Below are 19,902 nucleotides of genomic sequence, written 5' to 3'. Positions count from 1 at the left end.
ACTACCCCTAATATCCCATATCATTCCGTCAGCCAGAGACACCGGATTGGTTGGTGATACACACACATTCATTTTTATACATAGAGATGGCAAGACAAAGTAGTAAACGTGAGTAGAAAAATTGCTTGGTTTAAATTTCTCAATTGCGCCTGTTGCTTTCTGCATTTTATAGCTCTACAATCTTTGCTTTATAAATTGGTTTCACACACATTCATTTTTATATATAGAGATAATGAGAAATGACACAGGGAAAATGAATTGAACATGCCTACTGAAATGTATTTAATACTTCATACAAAAGCATTTGTTTGTGATGACAGCTTCAAGACACCTCCTATATGGAGAAACTAGTCGTTTGCATTGCTCAGGTGTGATTTTGGCCCATTATTCCGCACATACTTTCTTCAAATCCTGAAGGTTCCATGGGCTCCTTCTATGAACTCTAAATTTTAGTTCCTTATACAAATCTTTTATTGGATTCAGGTCAGGTGATTGGCTGGGTCATTCTGGCAGCTTTATTTTATTTTTCTGAAACCAACTGAGAATTTCCTTGGCTGTGTGTTTTGGATTATTATCTTACTGAAATGTCCATCCTCACTTCATCTTCATCATCCTGGTAGATAGCAGCAGTTTTTTTATCAAAAATGTCTTAATATAATTGTTAATTCATCCTTCCTTCAATTGCATGAAGTTTGCCAGGTCCTTATGCTGAAAAACTACAACACACCATGATGTTCTCACCTTCAAACATCAATGTTGGTTTAGAGTGTTTATGGGGTGATATGCACTGCCTTTTGGGCTCCAAACATGGTGTGTGTGTATTATGGCATCCAAAGAGTTCAATTTTGGTCTCATGTGACCAAACTATATTCTCCAAGTATTTCACAGGCTTGTCTAAATGTTGTTGAGCACAGTCTAAATGTGCTTGAATATGCTTTTTGTTCAGCAACAGAATTTTGCATGGTGAGTGTGCATACAGGCCATGGAGGATTAGTGCATTTTCATTACAGTTTTCTTTGAAACAATTGTACCTGCTGATTCTGAGTCTTTCTGTAGCTCTCCACAGGTGGCCCTTTTCTCTTGGACAACTCTTCCTATAACTCTTTTCACTCATCTGTCTGATATCTTGTAGGGAGCACCTGGTCATGGCCGGCTTATGGTCAAATGATGCTCTTCCCTCCTCAGGATTATGGCACCAACAGTGCGCACTGGTACCCCTCAACAGTTTAGAAATTCTTCTGTAACCAATGCCATCAAAATGTTTTGCAACAATAAGGTTGTGAAGGTCTTGAGACAGCTCACTGGTTTTACTGGGTAATCATCGTGAGATGTTTCTTGTGTGGCACCTTGGTAATGAAACTCCTTTTTATAGGCCATCAGTTGAACCTGCTAATATTATTTTTCATCAAGTGGCAGGATTGCTTTCTAATTACTGAAAGATTTCATCTGGTGTCAGGACTTTCCATGGCTTTTGCACCTCTCTTTCTTCATTTGTTTAACCCCTTCCTGACATCAGACGTACTATCCCGTCCATGGATGGGACAGTACATCTCAGCGATTAGCGGCGCCCACGTGGTGAGCGCCGCTGATCGCGGCCGGGTGTCGGCTAATTATCACAGCTGACACCCGGCACAATGTGTCAGGGGCGGACCACCCCCGACACGTTAACCCCTTGCACACCATGATCAAACATGATCGCGGTGTATCGGGGGTTAAAGGGAAGCATCGGCAGGGAGGGGGCTCCCTCCGTGCTTCCCTGAGCCCCCCACGGCTGCGCAATGTGCAGCGCTGCTGCGGGGGGCTCCTTCCCTGCAGGCCCCCAAATCCAAGATGGCGACGGGGGCCTGCAGGGAGCTGGCTTCCTCAGTGCCTGCAAAGCGCAGGCATGAGGAAGTCTGCAGCAGTGCCTGTGACAGATCGCTGATCTGTCACAGTGATCTGTGATGTGACAGATCAGCAATCTGTCACAGGACAGTGATGTTCCATCTGGGACTATGTAATAAAGTTAAAAAAAAAAAAGTGTTAAAATAATTTAAAAAAAATCACCAAATAAATTAGAAAAAAAAAATATTCCCCCAATAAATCAATTTTTTGGAAATAAAAAAAAATCAACAATAATAGTACACATATTAGGTATCGCCACGTCCTTAACGACCTGCCCTATAAAACTGTCCCATTAGTTAACCCCTTTAGCGAATCCCTTAAAAAATAAAAATAAAAAACGAAGCAAAAAATAACGATTTATTATAATACCGCCGAACAAAAAGTGCAATAACGCACGATCAAAAACACGCATATAAATATCCATGGTACCACTCAAAACGTCATCTTGTCCCGCAAACAACGAGCTGCCACACAGCATCATTAGCGAAAAAATTAAAAAGTTATAGCTCGCAGAATAAAGCGATGCAAAAATAATTATTTTTTATATAAAATAGTTTTCATTGCATAAAACCGACAAAACATAAAAAAATGACATAAATGAGGTATCGCTGTAACCGTACTTACCTAAAGAATAAAACCGCTTCATCAATTTTAACGTATACGGAACGGTGTAAACGCACCCCCCCAAAAGAAATTCATGAAACGCTGGTTTTTGTTCATTCTGTGTCCCAAAAATCGGAATAAAAAGCGATCAAAAAAAGTCACGTGCCCGAAAATGGTACCAATAAAAACATCAACTTGTCCCGCAAAAAATAAGACCTCACATGACTCGGTGGGTCAAAATCCGGAACAATTATAGCTCTCAATATGTGGTGATGCAAAAACTATTTTTTACAATAAAAAGCGTCTTTTAGCGTATGACAGCTGCCAAACATAAAAACCGCCATAAATAGTAAATCAAACCCCCCGCTATCACCCACTTAGTAAGGGAAAAATATTAAAATTAAAAGAAAATGTTTTTATTTCCATTTTCCCATTAGGGTTAGGGTTAGGACTAGGGCCAGGGCTAGGGTTAGGGTTAGGGCTAGGGTTAGGGCTAGGGCTGAGATTAGGGTTAGGGGTGTGTTGGGGTTAGGGTTGGAGTTAGAATTGGGGGATTCCACTGTTTGGGCACATTAGGTGCTCTCCAAATGCAACATGGCGTCTGATCTCAATTCCAGCCAATTATGAGTTGAAAAAGTCAAATGGTGCTCCTTCCCTTCCAAGCTCTGCCATGCGCCCAAACAGTTTTACCCCCACATGTAGGGTATCAGCCTACTCAGGACAAATTGCAAAACAATTTTTGGGGTCCAATTTCTCCTGTTACCATTAGGAAAATAAAAAATTGGGGGCAAAAATATAATTTTTGTGGAAAAAAATGATTTTTTTATTTTCACGCCCGGGCGTTATAAACTTCTGTGAAGCCCTTGGGGGTTCAAAGTGCTCACCACACATCTAGATAAGTTCTGTGGGGGGTCTAGTGTCCAAAATGTGGTCACTTGTGGGGAGTTTCAATAGTTTAGGTACATCAGGGGCTCTCCAAACACACATGACACCCACAGACCATTCCATCAAAGTCTGCATTCCAAAACGTCACTACTTCCCTTCCGAGCCCCGACGTGTGCCCATACAATAGTTTTCTCCCACATATGAGGTGTCAGTGTACTGAGGACAAATTGGACAACAACTTTTGGGGACCAATTTCTCCTGCTACCATTGGGAAAATAAAAAAAATTGGGGACTAATTGATCATGTTTGTGGAAAAAATACGATTTTTTTATTTTCATGCCCGGGCATTATAAACTTCTGTGAAGCCCTTGGGGGTTCAAAGTGCTCACCACACATCTAGATAAGTTCCTTAGGGGGTCTAGTTTCCAAAATGGGGTCATTTGTGGGGGGTTTCCACTGTTTAGGTACATTAGGGGCTCTCCAAAGGCAATGACACCCGCAGACCATTCCATCAAAGTCTGCATTCCAAAACGTCACTACTTCCCTTCCGAGCCCCGACATGTGCCCATACAGTAGTTTTCTCCCACATATGGGGTATCAGCGTACTCAGGACAAATTGGACAACAACTTTTGGGGTCCAATTTCTCCTGGTACCCTTGGGAAAATAAAAAAAATTAGTGACTAAAAGATCATGTTTGTGGAAAAAATACAAATTTTTTATTTTCACGCCCGGGCGTTATAAACTTCTGTGAAGCACTGGAGGGGTCAAAGTGCTCACCACACATCTAAATAAGTTCCTTGGGGGGTCTAGTTTCCAAAATGGTGTCATTTGTGGGGGGTTTCCACTGTTTTGGTACATCAGGGGTTTTCCAATCGTGACATGGTGTCCGATCTCAATTCCAGCCAAAAACGTCAAATGGCGCTGCTTCCCTTCCGAGCTCTGCCATGCGCCCAAATAGTGGTTTACCCCTACATATCGGGTATCAGCATACTCAGGACAAACTGCACAATAACTTTTAGGGTTCTGTTACCCTTGGGAAAATAAAAATTGGGGGTGAAAAGATCATTTTTGTGGAAAAAATATGATTTTTTAATTTTACCGCTGTACGTTATAAACTTCTGTGAAGCCCTTGTGGGTTCAAAGTTCTCACCACATATCTAGATAAGTTCCTTGGGGGGTCTAGTTTCCAAAATGGGGTCAATTGTGGGGGGTTTCCACTGTTTAGGTACATCAGGGGCTCTCCAAACGTGACATGAATCTGAATTCCAGCCAATTTTGCATTGAAAAAGTCAAACGGCTCTCCTTCCCTTCTGAGCTCTGCCATGCGCCGAAACAGTGGTTCCCCCCCACATATCAGGTATCAGCGTACTCAGGACAAATTGCACAATAACTTTTGCAGTCCAATTTCTCCTGTTACCCTTAGTAAAATTAAAAAAATTGAACCTGAAGTATTTTTTTTGTGAAAAAAGTTAGATGTTCATTTTTTTTTAAATATTCAAAAAATTCCTGTGACGCACCTAAATGGTTAATAAACTTCTTGAATCTGGTTTTGAGCACCTTGAGGGGTGCAGTTTTTAGAATGGTGTCACTTTTGGGTATTTTCTATCATATAGACCCCTCAAAGTGGCTTCAAATGTGATGTGGTCTGTAAAAATAAAATGGTGTTGCAAAAATGAGAAATTGCTGGTCAATTTTTAACCATTATAACTTCCTAACAAAAAAAATTTTGGTTCCAAATTTGTGCTGATGTAAAGTAAACATGTGGGAAATGTTACATATCAAGTTTTTTGTGTGCCGTATCTCTGTGATTTAAGGGCATAAAAATTCATAGTTGGAAAATTGCAAAATTTTCAAAATTTTCTCCTAATTTCTGTTTTTGTTCACAAATAAACGCAAGTTATTTGAATGAAATTTTACCACTATCATGAAGTATAATATGTCATGAGAAAACAGAGTCAGAATCACCGGGATCCATGGAAGCGTTTCAGAGTTATTACCTCATAAAGGGACAGTGGTCAGAATTGTAAAAATTGGCCCGGTCATGAACGTGCACACCACCCTTGGGGGTGAAGGGGTTAATACTTTTTCCGATTATTACACACAACTTACTTTGTGGACTTCTGTGGTTTTATCTCTTTGCTTGTGTAGTTTGTATAGGCTGTTACCGACATCTGGTGAGAATTTCATGTCAATAGCACCTTTAGAAATATATTTACGTACAAAATTGGTGACAAAATATCGGAAATCTACTAAAAATGTTGAAAGTTTTGCAATTTTCAAACTTTCAATTCATATGCCCTTAATTCAGAAAGTTATGATACACATGTCTACTTTACATCTGAACCATTTTTTTAAACATTATTTTGTTAGGAAGTTATAAGGGTTAAAAGTTGATCAGCAATTTTTCATTAAAAAAATTTACAAAACCGTTTTTTTAGGGACCGCATCACATTTGAAGTGACTTTGGGGGGCCTATATGACAGGAAATAAGGGCAGCACGGTGGCTCAGTGGATAGCACTGCAGCCTTGCAGCGCTGGAGTCCTGGGTTCAAATCCCACCAAGGGCAACACCTGCAAGGCGTTTGTATGCTTTCCCCATGTTTGCGTGGGTTTCCTCCCACATTCCGAAGACATACTGATAGGGAATTTAGATTGTGAGCCCCATCGGGGACAGTGATGATAATGTGTGCAAACTGTAAAGTGCTGCGGAATATGTTAGCGCTATATAAAGATTATTATACCCTAAAATGACACCATTCTAAAAATGAAAGTACTCAAAACCACATTCAAAATTTTATTTTCCCCTCAGATGCTTCACAAGATCTAAAACAATGTGGAAGGTAAAAATGAACATTTAACTTTTTTTCACAAAACTTCAGCTCCAAATTTATCATTTTCACAAGTGTAACAGGAAAAATTGGACCCTAAAATTCATTAATGAAGAGTAACGTCCAGCGAATGATCAAAATATAAAATTTAACTTTTTAATGCAAACAATGGTTAAAATTCCATTTAGATAATGCCCAGCACAGTACACACACTGGCTCAATGCTGCTAAAATTCATTATGCAATTTCTCCTGAGTATGACTATACCCCAAATATGTGAAAAATCCACTGTTTTGGCACACGGCAGAGCTCGGAAGGGAAGGAGCCTTTCTGAGCGGATGCCATGTTCCATTTGGAGAGCCCCAGATGTGCCTAAACAGTGGAAACTCCCGACAAGTGATCCCATGTTGGAAACTAAACCCATCAACGAACTTATCTAGATGTGTCATGAGCACCTTGAACCCCCAGGTGCTTCATAGAAGTTTATAATGTAGAGCTGTGAAAATACAAATCACATTATACCCACAAAAATGTACTTTTAGCCATTTTTTTTTATTTTCACAAGGGCAGTTGGAAAAAATTGTCCCAAAAATATGTTGTGCATTTCTGTGGAGTACGTCAATACCTGATATGTGGAGGAAAACCACTGTTTGGGCGCACATCAGGGCTCGAAAAGGAAGGAGAGATGATTTAGAATGCAGACTTTGATGGAATGGTCTGCGGGCATCATGTTGTGCCACAAGTATCCCCATTTTGGAAACTACACCCCTCAAGGATTTTATCCAGGGGTATAGAGAGCATTTTGAAACCATAGGTACTACACATAATTTGATAACATTAGGTTGTCATATTGAAAATATGCATATTTTTCACAAAAATGTTTTAGCCTCAAATTTGTAATTTTCACAATGGATAATAGGAGAAAACAGACCCCGGAGTTTGATGGGCAATTTGTCCTGAACACAACTATACCCACTATGCGGTCAATAACTTCTACTTGGGCACATAGCAGGGCTAGGAAAGAAAAGAGTGCTATTTGCCTGGGATAGATTGTGAATTTCATGTCACATTTGAAGATTAGGGAGTACATAATTCACTGGATTTCATTTGAGGGAGCGGGAGTCATGTCGCTTTTCCAATCTTTGTTCTAGCAGTAACATGGGAATCCCCTATAGTTCCAGTGATAGATGACGGACCCGAGAGGAGGCTGGTTTTGTGTGGGATAAATTAGGGTATTTATTGGTAATATTTTGGGGTCTATTTTTTGTTTTTAATATAAGCCTGGGATCACGTTCTTGTGTTGTAGGCTGAGCACTTAAGGGGTTTCGGTGTAAATCACACAAAAATGCAAATCAGTCAAAAAACCCCAGCAGAGTCACCCACCATTAGGCAGCTGGAGACACTTCATACTCCCTTTGGCGTCTGCTCCAGTGATGTCCATCTCTTTAGGCGTGCATATATCTGTAGTCATCCACAACTGTGTGCTAAAAAGATGCCCAAAATGATGGGACACCGCCGGAACACAGACCATTCCAAAGTGACTCCATCTGCCTCATAAGTGAGTGGTTCCGCACGGGGTTTTGTCTGAATCATGGTTTTGGGTTTTGTCTTATAGACACCTCTCCATTACTAAGCCGAGGGCTTGATGTCACCTAACAATATAAAGTTGACATCAACCCCACAAATATTACCCCACTTGCCACCGCTACAGGGCAAGTTGGAAGAGCCGGGCAAAGCACCAGAGAAGGCACATCTAATAGATGCGCCTTTTCTGGGCAGCTGTGGGCTGCTGTTTTTAGACTGGGGGAAAATATCCATAGCCCCTTACAAGCCTGAAAATTACAGCCCCCAGCAATGATCTTTAGCAAGGCTGATTGTCAAAAACAGCCTGGGGACCCCTCTGTTCTTGATAACCAACCTTGCTGAAGCTGACGGCTGAGGTTTGTAGCCCCCAGCTGTGAGTTTTGCCTGGTTCGTTCAAGAAAATAGGGAGGAACCCACGTCAGGTTTTCCATTCATTTATTTCATTAGATCCTAGGTGGTGGCTGAGGAAAACCCCGATCATCCGCTTCTGCTGTCACTGTTATTAGCGCTAGCAAGTGTCGGATGAAGGGAGTAATTGTCCCAAAAGCCCCCACCTGCTGTCATCTTTTGGACTTTAATAAAACTCTCATCATTCTTCCCTGTTCATGCCCATTGCAGAGCAGGGGAGAACGATGAGAGCTGTCTTCAGCACCTGCTGCTGGGGAACAGCGCTTACTGTAGCGCTTCTTCCCTGGTGGCTGTCCATGTGGTACTGATGCTGCACGTATTACACACACGGACACACGGATATGGATATCTCCGGTACCGTTTTTTCCGGTACTGGAAATACCAGGACATGAGAAACCTGTTTATTAATGCAGCATTTTGGGGTTTGTCTATATTAGAGTTTAATTTTCAATGTATTTTTTTTTACCAAAAATGCCAAGAAAGAATCATTTCTCCATTTTTCACTTAATTGATGGGCTCACTTTATTATTTTGGGTTATTGTGATAATAGGTCATCATGATTATTTTGATGGAATAAAATCCATTTTTTTAAAAAAGATTTTTATTTTTTTATTTTGAATGGATGAACAACTTTTTTTTTATTTTAGTAAAATTTTACCAACCTACTGTATGTCTACATGCCTTTACCATATACGGTAATTAGTGTCATTATATACAAGGCCAATTGTTAGGCAAGCCGAAAATAACTACTGTAGGGCCCAAACCAGGAAATATAGAAATAAGGGTACAAGGGTCTTTTCCAGGAACTCAGAGATGAGCATATATGCCAATCATACATTGCATCGATCACGGAGTTTAATGACTCTTACAGGGTAATTGTTCGGCACTTACCATGAAGGGGTTAATAGTATATAACACATATCTAACAAGTCTGACTTTGGAGGATTTTATTTTTCTGCAACAGATAGCCTAGTCCTGCCTGTAGGGGGAGCAATTTCCGTAATTTAACAAGAGTAGGGAATTGCCTACGTAGGATTCCATCATTTACTATCTACAATTGCTCCGAACCAAATTTCACAAACAATTTCCTTTTAAAAAGGGCGACACTCCTGTGCACTAAAACAGAATGTTTTAAACAGAATTTACACCCCCCCAAAAAAAATCACCAATATTAGAGGGCAATTGCTGCAATCCTACGCCAACCAACTCCAATCCACGCCAGAAAAATAGGGACTTTATAGATTTTGTAATTTCTCATCAGAAATCTTCCCAGAGCTCAACCTAAAGGTCGCCGTGAACATATAAACAGCCAAATAATTATTATGGTAAGCTCATGCACAGATCATTACCGAGTCACAGCACTTAATGGAAAAAAAAGGAACCCACTGCTAATGAGATTACCGAATGTGCATCTCCGAAACATAAAATCAGACCAACATAAAGGCAAATCTAAATTGGAAACAGCGCCTGCTCGGGTGACCTTCAGAGACGGCGTCTCGTGACCTTGGCGTGCCACTCCATTTCCCTGCGTATCAGCTGCTCTAAAATGAAACTGCAAACTCTACACATCATGGAGCATCCCTATAAATCTGCAAAGAATAACCCCGGTAACACTGCAAGGATTAAATCAGAACTGCATCCCCTCCCAAAAAAAAACAAGCATTATTGCTAGTTACCTCAATTCACCCGATCAGCGCAGGGAGAATCAGGTTTCAATGGAAATCTGTCTCTGCATTCAATGTATATAGATGAATATATATATATATATATATATATAAAAAAAACATAACAATAATACAAAATATCTAGTATTTATATATTTGATAAGAAAGATAGATAGATATGGGTTGGATAGATAATAGATAGGAGATATATAGATAGTATTTCTATGACATATCTATTATCTATCTTCTATCTATCTATCTATATTTTGCATCATAAAGGTTTGGTACATGCCTTTGGGAGCTTTGCACCTGGACTCTCTTTTGTATTTTTGTGCTGCTCTATTTCTTGTCTGCAATATCTATCTATCTATCTCAAATCTATCTATCTATCTCAAATCTATCTATCTATCTATCTATCTATCTCATATCTATCTATCTCATATCTATCTATATGTCTATCCATCTATCTATCTCATATCTAGCTATCCATTATCTATCTATCTATCTATCTATCTATCTATCTATCTCATATCCATCTATCTATCTCATATCTATCTAGCTATCCATTATCTATCTATCTATCTATCTATCTCAAATCTATCTATCTATCTATCCATCTATCTCACATCCATCTATATATCTATCTATCTCATATCTATCTATCTATCTATCTATCTCATATCCACCTATCTATCTCATATCCATTTATCCATCTCATATCTAGCTATCCATTATCTATCTATCTATCCATTATCTATCTATCTATCTCACATCCATCTATCTCAAATCTATCTATCTATCCATCTATCTCACATCCATCTATATATCTATCTATCTATCTCAAATCTATCTATCTATCTATCTATCTATCTCATATCTATCTATCTATCTCATATCCACCTATCTATCTCATATCCATTTATCCATCTCATATCTAGCTATCCATTATCTATCTATCTATCTATCTATCTATTATCTATCTATCTATCTATCTCACATCCATCTATATATCTATCTATCTATCTCAAATCTATCTATCTATCTATCTATCTATCTCATATCCACCTATCTATCTCATATCCATTTATCCATCTCATATCTAGCTATCCATTATCTATCTATCTATCTATCTATCTATCTATCTATCCATTATCTATCTATCTATCTATCTATCTATCTGTGTCTCTGGAGATAAATCACAGTGCGCTTCTCTATAAGCTTCTATCAATTCTAAAGGATTTGAACACAAATTCACAGTACACAAACATATATTTTGGGCGGCCACCTATCAGTAATCGCCTCCGCCTGTGTCAGCCGTACGTAATCGTCCGATTTCTTATCCTCCTCAATCTAACCTCACATTGCCTGAAGTTCACAACCTCCGACACATAACTAAGAATTTCAGAACTCAGAATCCAAAAAAAACACACAAAATTCTGTTCCTTCAAAAATAGAAATCCCGTCTGCTGCTTTCCGACAGCTTTAAGGATAAATTCAACAATGAAAGAAAAAAAAAAAAAAAAAGAAAAATGCGCAGTCAGGAAAAGAAAAAAAAACGACAGCGCGGCTAAGGTCAGGAAGATAGAAATTCATTACTTTTCATGCTTTGTCAGACCTATGAGAACGGCTTGGATTTAAAGAGATGCAAAACCTTACTCGAAACGCTATTCACTCTGAAGCCACAGCAACAAAAGGCGGCTTGTGGCCCGGTCACATAAACCTTGACCTCTAACCCTTTATTTCAATCGGGAAAAAAAAAATGGAGAGGGCAAATCTAAAGTCTCATAATGCGGCTACGTGCCAGCCAACATTTGTCTTGCTCCGACCCAGCAAGAGGATTTTTATGAAACAGCAGAAGCCTGAAACGCGTCATGTGACTTTCTTCTCTTTTTTTTTTTCCCTGGTATGAACCATGTGCCGGCGTATCATTTTGCTGTGAAATAACTATGCGGATTTCAGCCTCTGCTTCTAATGCATGACACAAGTCTGCGAGGGAGCATGAGAACGCTTCTCCATGAAAGGCGAGGTTGTCATAGTTGGCCTGTAACCATAGAAGCAGATGCCTTTTTTTTTTTTGCTTTCCCCTGCTTACCTCTTTGCAGCCACGAGCTGTTCCCTTTTGTTATGGGGGGGTACGCCTTGATTTTTCATCCACCATGAGCGAACTTGCTTCTTCTTCAAAGGGCATGGTGATGCAGGTCATTGGTCTAGACTGTCTGAGCGGTCGAGGGAGCAGCCTTGATGTAACCCTTGCTCCTTCAGAACCTCACCACCAGCCGCGCGACTGCAGACTGTAGGGGGACATTTGAGATCTGTATTGAAAAGGAGACAGTCCGATTTTGCTATTGTGCCTTTTCACTCATCGATCGAATGAATATCGAACCTTCTGTCGTTGCATGTGTGAAATAGATAGCTTAGCAAGCACTTTTCCAACCAAATCTGAGCGGTGGGCCAAACATTTTTTTTCGTTCTTCCTTTTACCCATTTTTATTTCTTTCTTTCTTGTCCCTATTTTATTTCTCTTTCTTTCTTGTCCCCATTTTATTTCTCTTTCTTTCTTGTCCCCATTTTATTTCTCTTTCTTTCTTGTCCCCTTTTTCTTGTCCCCATTTTATTTCTCTTTCTTTCTTGTCCCCATTTTATTTCTCTTTCTTTCTTGTCCCCTTTTTCCCTTTTCCTTGTCCCCATTTTATTTTCCCTTTTCCTTGTCCCCATTTTTTTCCTTCTTCCTCCCATTTTTATTTTTATGCATCTTACTTATTGCTTTTATCAATTATTTTTGCATTCTTTTTGCATTGACTGTCAGTCCTCTATCGCTACTTTTTCTATCACTTTATTAAAATATTGACAGATATTATTATATTATTTTAACGCATAGCTGCTTTATATATAACCTGTTTGAGCTTGCTGTTATATTTGATATTTTACTTTGGTTGCGCGAGTTTACCAAACTGCTATATTTGTTCTCCCTTTTTATTTCTATGAATATAATAGGAACATCTACAGAATACATACTAGATGACAAAAATAATGTGCTTTTTTTCAGCTTTTTTTAACATTTTAAAAGATATATTGTTATTTAATAACATAGTTTGTCAGTTGCAATATTTTAAAATTTAAGGCAAGGTGCAATTTTATAGCAATTTATCTGTCTATGTATATAGAGAGAGAATTTCTGTATATGCGGCAAACAGATTTAACTTATTTGTCTTTCGAATTTATCTATGTAATAAATATGTTTAGTACATATCATATTTTATATTTAGAGATATAGTTTAGATCTTTCATAGCAATTCATCTAGGGATCCATATATCAAGAAGAAATGTGTATTATCTATACCTCAATTTAGCACATTTATATATATATATATACACACATACATACACATATATATATATGCCCAGTGTATGCAGAATGACATCTTAATATACATATAATTATACACTGCATAAAAGTATACTTGCATTTGTATAAATAACATATATATACACACATATGCATGCAGCGTTATGGTTGGAGCTGAAATGTCGCTTTTATTTAATGAGTGAATAAAAATAGTTTTTCATGGCTTTGAAGTGCTGCTTTTTTTCCCCCTTGGATTGGGTTATCCATCCACTATCTATCTATCTATCTATCTATCTATCTCATATCTATCTAATATCTATCACATATCTATCTATCTATCTCATATCTATCTAATATCTATCACATATCTATCTATCATCTATTTCTATCCATCTGTCTTATATCTATCTCTCTCTAAATCTATCTCACATATATTGTCTATCTCATATTTACCTATCAATCCAACTAATATCTCTCTATCTCATATCTGTCGTTCTTTATATCTATCTATCATCTATGTTATCTATCATCTATCTATAATCTATCATCTATGTATCTCCTATTATCTATTTATTATCTATCTCCTATCTATTATCTATCATCTATGTTATCTATTATTTATCTATTCTCTATCTCCTATCTATTATCTATCTCATATCTATCTATCATCTATGTTATCTATCATCTATCTATTATCTGTCATCTATGTATCTCCTATTATCTATGTATTATCTATCTCCTATTATCTATCATCTACGTTATCTATTATTTATTCTCTATCTCCTATCTATCTACTATCTATCATCTATCTCTCTATCATAATTTATATTTATCTTTCTATTCATCCATCTATCCATCATTTTATAATGTTCTCATTTTTTTCCCAAGTAAAAAAAAACAAAAAACATTTTTTAGGATAAACTAAATCCAAAATCCCCCCCCCCTCCACAAAGTGAAAACTGCTCCAGGGCGGCCGCCATCGCCGCCGGCTCAGTCTGGAAAGAAGTCTGATAGAGAGGAATCCAAAATGCTAAGGGGACATCAGCGATCTTCGTGGTGCTGCTCACAGTATAGGACACTGGTGCGTATTCCCTGAGATGACGCCGCGCTCTCGCTTCCTACACCCCATACCTCTTTTTTTCCTTTTAGTTGCTGCAGGCAAAGGGGAGGCGCATTAAGAGAAACAAGGTTATTGGGACAGAAGAGACATAACTCACAGTGAGAGTCGCCTTCATCCCAGCATTACCCCGAGAGTTATCTCTATAAGGGCAGCAGACGTGCGACTGGATAATTAATAGTGGGGTGTTCGGTCGTAACCGTGTGAGGAACATACTGTCATGTATTGTGGTCTTACATCACATGTGATGCGCTGCCGCCGTCCTGTGTGTTGCTCTACAGTCACCATCTTAGCGCAGGTACAGTCGTCGTCTTTCTGTAATCCGTCCGTTTATCTTCTCCCCGTACACCACAAATTAATTGTAAAATAATTTTTTAAAAAAAGGGCCCAACAGTGTAACACTACAGGAAGCGTCTAATAGATGGCGAAGATGCTGTGGGTTTACTATCCGGACAAATTCTCACAAATTTCTGCATTAAACGTGTTCATTGCAGGTTTTACTTTTACGCTTTTTTCTTTTCATTTAACATTTAATTTAAATATTTAGTCTGTAATTATTTTTTATGTGAAAATGCGATATGGCATGGAAATTATATGAAGATTTCATCCAAAAATATTTTTTAACTATGATTTGCATGTGCACTAATACAAAGATTTCTTTCACTTGATAGAAAGATAGATATATAGATAATAGATAAATAAATAGATAGATCTGCTGCAACCCCCCAACCTACTGTCTCCTTCCCCACCATCCTGTAGCATGTAAGCCCGAAAGGGCAGGGTCCTCTCCCCTCTATACCATGGAATCAATGGTGCTATATAAATAAATAATAACAATAATAATAGATATATAGATAGATAGGAGATAGATATGAGATAGATAGATAGATAGATAGATATGAGATAGATAGATAGAAATATAGATAGCTAGATAGATAGAAAGATAGATAATAGGAGATAGATAGATGATAGATAGAAAGAAGAAAGAAAGATAATAGATATATATGTGATAGATGATAGATAGAAAGAAGAACGAAAGAAAGAAAGAGAATGAAAGATAGATAGATAGATAATAGATAGACGATAGATAGATAATAGATAGACAATGGATAGATAGATAGATAGATAGATAGATAATAGACAATAGATAGATAATGGATAGATAGATAGATGATATATAGATAATAGATAGATAAATAGATCGATAGATAATGGATAGATAGATAATAGATAACAGATAGATAATGGATAGATAGATAATAGATAGACAATGGATAGATCGATAGATAATAGATAGACAATGGATAGATAGATAGATAGATAGATAATAGATAGGAGATAGATAGAAATAAGAAAGAAAGAAAAAAAGAAAGAAAGATAATAGATATATATGTGATAGATGATAGAAAGAAAGAAAGAGAATGAAAGATAGATAGATAAATAGATAGGTAGATAATAGATAGATAGATAGATAGATAGATAGATAGATAGATAGGCATGTGGGCCTAATAAAGTCCACTCTTATATTTTTTGCTAAATCTAGAGTGCTGCTTTCCATTATTTATTCCTGTATATTTGAAAAGTATATGGATTAGTCGCCGGGAGGCCTGTGCACCCACTTGATTGCAAGTGGTGTTCCATTTTTTTCTAACTAGATAGATAGATAGATAGATAGATAGATAGATAGATAGATAGATAGATAAAATAGTTTATAAATTCAGCAAATAAAATTTGTATTAGACAACATCTATTTTTAGAACTTATCAGTAAAAATTGTGAAAATTTACCCCGGTAAAACAGACAATAAGATCACCTTTGAGATGCTTTACATTACTGTGATACAGGCTTACCATGACAGGGCAGTATTAATACAATTTTGTGAGCATGTATCATCATTATTATTATTTTTTATTATTAGTAAATATTTAATTTTTCATAATAATTTATCATCTATTCTGTTTTCATAAATCTTTGTAAAAAATACATAATCAAATACATTTCAGATTATTTTTATATTATTTTTAAAGATAGACATGTGTCCATTAATATCTAAGTTTACTTTAAAATTTTGGATTTTCCCAATTTATTCTGTTCGGATTTTTGTAATTTTTTAAATAAAAGAAATGATGACAAGACGCCTAATAATTAGAATGGCTGGGATCAAAAGAATTCAAGAGTTCAAGTAAAATAAAATCTGTGTTTCAAGGTGACGCCTTATATGGTTTTTTCTAGGATCTACCATATATACGGTCAGTTTCCCATGGTCAGATCTAGCCATCAGTGATCGGAGCAGAGGATCGTACAGACAACTCAGGATAATAATAATAAAAACCCGGCATACTTTGATTTTATACGACAGACGGGATCAGAGTCGGAGCTGCCACATGCTGTGTGAAAAAATGCCACCCTGATGGGAACAAAGGGTTTAAAATGGAGTCAAAAAGCGTGCAAGCTCAATGTCTAAGCCTTTCCTGTGTATTGTTCTGCCACAACCTGCAGGACATCAAGTGGGCTTGAAAGAATAGAGCGCTCCTAGAGATTACTGTTGGCGGAGAAATGCATGGCGATTTTTTTTGGGATTACTAGAATAAATAGGTCCAGTGTTTATCTTATGTAAAGATAAATAATTAAAAAAAAATGTGTACAAGGACGAATCATGCACCGAGCGCAGGGATTATAGGAACATTTCTACATTAGTAAACAAAAATGTGGCAAAATGCAAAATCAGATGTTAGATAGGAGACAACTAATAAAGTATATGAATTTTGGAGACAGAGACGTTCCGCCATCCTGAGGACTACACTTGTAAATGAAATAATTTAGTCTTCTTATATAAAATATAGAAAGAAAAAAAAAGAAAGACAGGAAGAAAAGAAAGAAAGAAAGAAAGAAAGAAAGAAAGAAAGAAAGAAAGACGGGAAGGAAGACAGAGAAAGAAGGAAAGAAAAAAACAAATAAAAAACAAATAAATAAAAGAAAGAAAAAGATTTAAATAGAGAAAGAAAAAGAAAGAAAGAGAAAGAAAGAAAAGCAGAAATGAAGGAATAACAAAACAGGAAATTACAAAAAAGGAAAGAAAGAAAGAAAAACAGAAAGGAAGAAGTAAGGAAAGAAAGAAACACAGGATATGAAGAACGAAAGAAAGAACAAAAATAAAGAAATAAAGCAAGTTAAGAAAGAAGGGAAGAAAAAGAAAGAAAAACAGGAAAGAAAAGAAAGGAAGAAGATAAAAAAGAAAGGAATGAACGAAAAAGAATGAAAGGAATTTCATTTACAGTAATAGATGAAAAATGAAGGTTCTTAGTGCAAGGCCTTGCCGCAATCAGCTCTACCTGCCCATAAATTGTAGGCTGAGCTCAGTAGTGACATGTTTGTCCAAAATTGTGGTCTGGTGGCCCAGAAGTGGCTTATAACGTAGAGCAGGGACCCATCAGAGGGAGGTCACCTTGCTGTGGTTGATGGACTTACATGAATTGGTCAATTTGTGCACTAAGAACCTTCATTTTTCATCTATTACTGTGAGTAAAAAAAAACATTTTGTAAAAAATTATTTGAACAATTTTGAGAAGTTTAATCTAAATTGAATGTTTTTAATGTTTTTCTGTGTTTTCACATGGCCTAGAGTCATGCACATGTGCTGCTGTGTTCTTTTTTGTCAGTGTTCGCAGCTTGAACGTGTTCACACTATTAGGTGCTGAGTGTTTTTTTTTTTGCTTAGATAATAGATAGATAAAATAAAAAATATGATAAATCAATTAATAGACCAAATATAAACAAGCAATGAAGCAGCTCTAGCTTCTACCAATTCAGGGTGCCAGGCCTCCAAGACATATACTCAAAAGTCTTATAATAAGAAAAAGGAAAAAGAGGCTGCTGTCCAATAAATTACTTCTAATGCAAAAAAAAGCCCATGTGACAACATTCCGGTTCCATCACAGAACCTTCCTGAAGCTAGACAGGTATGAGTAAAAGAAAAAAAATACGTTTTCAAAGGAAATAAAAAGATTCTAGATATCCATAGATATCAGACAGACTGATTCTTTTTGCATTGCCATATTCTTTCATTACAACATTAAACAATTAGACTACATTTCGCTGAGCATTAATTCGGGCATTTTATTGATGCTGTTGCCTTCTATTTGCATTTAAACACACAATATAAAACAAAAAATGGATTTAAAGCCGCTAAATCCCAGAAGCTTCCCCAGAAGGTCAAGATGGGAACATTTTTCTATTTACTCTTTGTAACTCTGGATAAAAATCAATTTGTTGCTTTCATTACAACCACACAATCAATTCCATTTAAAGCATGATGCAACAGTCAAGTCCAAAGACAAAACCCAGCTAAGACATTGAGATCACGTGAGATTTTCTACAAGATGTTGGTGGTTCAGCTGCATGTAATCAGGGGTAAGATCTCATGATATGTTTATAGAAAATACTAGACGCTCTGATCATTGACCTCATACCTTTAATTTCCTTGAAGTAGGGCTTATTGGTGAAAATTAATGTACAGAAATATTGGTGCACCATTACCAACCGACCAACATTTATTACTGATCTTTTAACCAGAAATAAGTGACCAGATTCAATTTGCCAATGACAAAGCTTAGTGGTAGTTCTGCCCATCTCTAAACTCTTCCTAAACTTCTCACATACTTCCCATGGTCTCATTAAAATTACACCATTAATTTGTCCTACAGAGCTAGAAATTCTTGAAAGCACAACTTTCCTAGTTCCTAAAGGGAATGGGTCATCAGAAAATGATCTATTGTTTAAGTCTTGTTTTGCGGTTACCTGTACAGTAGAGTTGAGTGAAATGGGTAGGTCAAATTAAAAAAACGCCGACTTTAGCTAAAGTTGGGTTTCGCCGATCGAAACCCGACCATAGCGTGAGGTCGGCCATGAGGTCGCTGAGCGCCAAAGTCGAGTTTCAAATAATGCTTCCAGCGCCTTTTCTCAGCCAATGATGGAGGACACACACTGTGGGCAACGTGATGACATGGGCAGCGGCCACCACCATCTTAAAGAAGGGCATTGAAGTGATTGGCTGGCTTTGTGTGGCATCACAGTGGGTATAAAAGGCCATGACCGCCGACCGCCATCTTCTGCCGATCTTAGAATAGGGAGAGGTGCTGCTGATGATGATTTTGAATAATGAGAGCGTTATACAGGGAAGAAGAAAAAAAATTGCTTCTGCTGATAGCGCTTTTCACTGTACAGTTAGTGTGCAGTGAAAAGGGAGGATTTTTATTCTGTGCAGCAGTGCTGGTGGTGATTAGGCTCCCTTTTAAGGCAACCTGATAGCTGCATTGCTGTGTCCACACTGCTGTTCAAACTGCTTTTTTCAAAGCACTCCAACTTTTATTATTTTGTTCTGGTGAGTTACCGAGCGTTCATTTTTTCATGCACCGTATAGCGGTGTATGCTCCTCAAACACTACCGTGTACCGGCTGGTAACACGGACAAATAGAAGCCATCTGGGTGTGACTCTGGAAAAACAAGCAGAGGAGATTTTCTATTTTTCCAGACCTACATCTTATAGAGCTGTCCGCTTTTCAAACAGTTTCGTATATCTGCTGT

The 19,902-nt window shown here is 37.5% G+C and overlaps 1 long non-coding RNA gene across 6 annotated transcripts in view; it reads right to left on the bottom strand.

The window, feature by feature from the left end:
- The window catches only part of LOC141097365 (uncharacterized), an 868,065-nt gene that overhangs the window by 426,813 nt on the left and 421,350 nt on the right, over positions 1-19,902 (bottom strand). For 5 of the 6 annotated variants that reach the window (XR_012233931.1, XR_012233929.1, XR_012233928.1 and 2 more), the window contains one exon: positions 11,949-12,168. The exons of the other annotated variant lie outside the window; for it this stretch is intronic. This is a non-coding gene — a long non-coding RNA (uncharacterized lncRNA). The remainder of the gene's footprint in view (positions 1-11,948; positions 12,169-19,902) is intronic. 6 annotated transcript variants of the gene reach the window in all.

Source organism: Dendrobates tinctorius, unplaced genomic scaffold (assembly GCF_039654945.1).
Source record: "Dendrobates tinctorius isolate UK_male_01 unplaced genomic scaffold, ASM3965494v1 ptg000084l, whole genome shotgun sequence".
Taxonomy (NCBI): Eukaryota; Metazoa; Chordata; class Amphibia; order Anura; family Dendrobatidae; genus Dendrobates; species Dendrobates tinctorius.
Note: the sequence above shows the minus strand (reverse complement) of the source record. Positions and strands in the feature narration are given on the sequence as shown.